Consider the following 3,063-nt stretch of genomic DNA (forward strand, 5'->3'; position numbering starts at 1 on the left):
TCTGAAGTGCCATCAACTGCCTAATTTATTAGGCCCTGGTGCCAGAAACATCATGCGATTCATAACTATTGTGATTGGTTTTGTTTAATGTTTGGGTACATGTTTGAGTGTGGGTATGTTTTTATTGAAATTCCAGAGAAAATTCTAAAATAGTTTCACATATCAACTATTTGGGGGGGGGGCATCCTAAACTCCAGTCACTGGATATATAAAAAGAAATACATAAGCCTTTTTATGGAACGCTTCACGAATTTGAGTGTTATCCTTGCCCAGGAGCCATGCTAATCTTCTCTGTATCATTCCAATTTTAGTATATGTGCTGCCAAAGTGTGCACAAGTCTTTTTAAAATTCAATATTTTGTTATTAAGAAGACTTGACATTCAACAGGGCACCTGTAAGAAATACTTGGGACTTTAGGACATCTAGCTTTTATCTCTGTGGAGCTACAAAGTCTTCCTGAATATTAGAGATTCTCATAAACACTAAAGTGATTCTTTTCATTTTACTTTTTTTCCATAATAATATCTTTATTCAAGCACCATGATTACAAACATGTTTGTAAAAGTGACTCCTGTACTAGCAGGAAAAAAGGAGCAAGCCCTAGTGCCTATACTCTTCAGATGAGTAGGCCCAGATGAATTTAGAACCTATCAGGAAATGTCATTCATACCCTGGATTTAAGGAATCCTACCCCATGTCTCATTTCCAATGTTCTCTCAGTAGGATGATTATTTTTTAAAAAATGTCATGATAGAAGCTTTACGAATCTCCTGTGAATGTTTTCTTGTGACTGTAAAGCAGTCTTTTTATTTTAAAGTCATTTGATTACCCTCAGATCAGCAACTCTATTTCATTGCAAAATCTTTGATTGTCACTTGTTTTTCTTTGAAGATAATAATTTCCAAAAGAAGGTATGTAAGGGAGTTAAAAGAGCATGTAAAGTATTTTGGATTGTGTGATGGCTATTTTAAAGCAAAACCAATAGGGAAAACAAAGAAGAGAATGAAAGATTTTAGTTTTCTCAAAGATTAAAAATGTCCCACCTTTGTCAGGGAATATCAGGTTAGAGTAGTTCTGAAAGGATTACCTGGCCCTCAACCCTTGGGAATTCTCAGTTCTGTGGTGTTTGTCTTTGTCTTCCAGCAGGGGTGTGGTAGGCTGGGGTCACAGAGAAGGTGAACATGATGTTAAGTGCCCCACTTCCTCACTGTGAAATAACACACTGCAGTCAAACGAGGTGAGCTGAATAAACTGAATATGCTGACTATGGAGCTGATACATTTTTATCAAAATCTTCTTTATTGTTTCTTATTCCCTAATTAAGGTGTTTGTTTCCTCTGCCAATTACCAAGAAAATAAAAACAGGCATATTCACATATGGAAAAGAAAATGATGAAGAATGATATTTTATCTTGACTATAAAAGAGCTAATTTGTACTACATTTTATATTATTGAATAAGTTATAGATTGACTTTATAGTATAGTAATAAACAATAAGATGGGGATAGAGAGATAGGGGCATGAGAATACGCCTAAAGAACATAGGGGTATGTTTGCATGTGGAGACTGAGATGGATCCTTAGAACTAAATGATCTCTTGGGTATTACCATAGTGCCTCCTAAACACTGCTGTTAGTGACCTAAAACTTCCATTCCAAATAAAAAAAAAAATAATGTGATGCACAGTTCTTATATTTTTTATAATTTCTTTAAGCACTATGATTACAAAAATAATTGTAGTTGGATTTCAGTCATAACAAGAACACCCCCCTTCACCGGATGCACAGTTCTTAAATTCACATTGATTAACCTACGCATAATGGCAGAGGGTCAACTACTGTTACATTATTTGAAAGAACAGATCTTTTCTTTTGTGAAACTTTTTGTGCTTAGATATTACTTAATTCAAAAATATATCTGCATATTCTGTTGCTGTCAACAAAAACAATTTAATAATATTACTCTTGCAATGAAACCTAGAATTGGCTTGTAGAATGAAGACAAGAAAGGGGGTTTTCAAACAATGCTCTATGAGCAATGGAAGACAACAAACTTTTGGTAAAGTGCTCCTACATTATCTATTTGCTTTAGTAAAGCATTCCTAATAGTATCCTCTTGAAGTTCTTCTATAAATTATAGGTATTTTAATTTAAAAGACCACAATGAAAAATTTATTTCCAGTAGAACACTTTTATTTCCTCTATTTAAGATCAGCCCAGAAACTCAAACAATCTAAAAAATAGGGACTTGGAGTTGCCAATGTAATCAAACTCCCTTTTGTAAAAGAAAACTCGCACATTCTGAAAGGATTATATCAGTAAGCTGACAAGTTCTTGAGTGAGCAAAAGTACCCACTTAGGCAGACCTAAATAGTGGAGTCTGTTACTAAAGGAATTGATTCACTCAACGCTTTCACCTCTGTCCAGTTCATCATCTCCTATCTTGGCCACACCCTTTACACTAGTTTTTCCTCTAAGCTTCTCCATTTCTGACTTAGCTTTAAAATAGATGGTGGCATCTTTCTCTAACTGCTAGTTTGAGCATAATTTGAAGATAGCCTGATGCACTAGCAAGATTATGGATTTTAAAGTAAATCTTACCTTAGTTTCCCATAATTGGTGGTTTGGGGCAAATAATTTTCTTTTTTTTAATTCAGTAACCTATTTAGCTAAAGGAAAGCATCAACTGTGTGGGGTTATTGTGAATAATCAGTAATTTAACATTAGCCAGGTAGTCAGTAAAATAATGACATTGAATAAAGTAATTACAACTAGAAGAAAGTAACTAGCTTTGATAGAAATTTTGTGAATTTATAATTTAATACTGTTCTTTCCTATCATAATATTTTAGTGAGTCCTCTTTGTTCTTAAAACTCCACTCATCTTCCTGCTGAGATTCTGACCTCTACAGTCATGTTATACATCCCAACATGTTTCAATGAACTCTGTTTCCAACCATACTGGAGCTTCATTGTGATTGTTTTGCTATTTCCAAAGAAAATTAATTTCATGTGATTCCTTTTGCCTGAGACTCATTCTTTTCCTCCACTGATGAACTAACT

General features: G+C 34.1%; 1 non-coding gene across 1 annotated transcript; it reads right to left on the reverse strand.

The window, feature by feature from the left end:
* Positions 1–228: 228 nt before the first annotated feature.
* LOC126028145 (U6 spliceosomal RNA) lies at positions 229–335 on the reverse strand. The gene has a single exon (XR_007502393.1). It is a non-coding gene; the product is annotated as a U6 spliceosomal RNA (small nuclear RNA).
* Positions 336–3,063: the final 2,728 nt, after the last annotated feature.

This window comes from Suncus etruscus, chromosome 1 (assembly GCF_024139225.1).
Source record: "Suncus etruscus isolate mSunEtr1 chromosome 1, mSunEtr1.pri.cur, whole genome shotgun sequence".
In the NCBI taxonomy this organism is placed as follows: Eukaryota; Metazoa; Chordata; class Mammalia; order Eulipotyphla; family Soricidae; genus Suncus; species Suncus etruscus.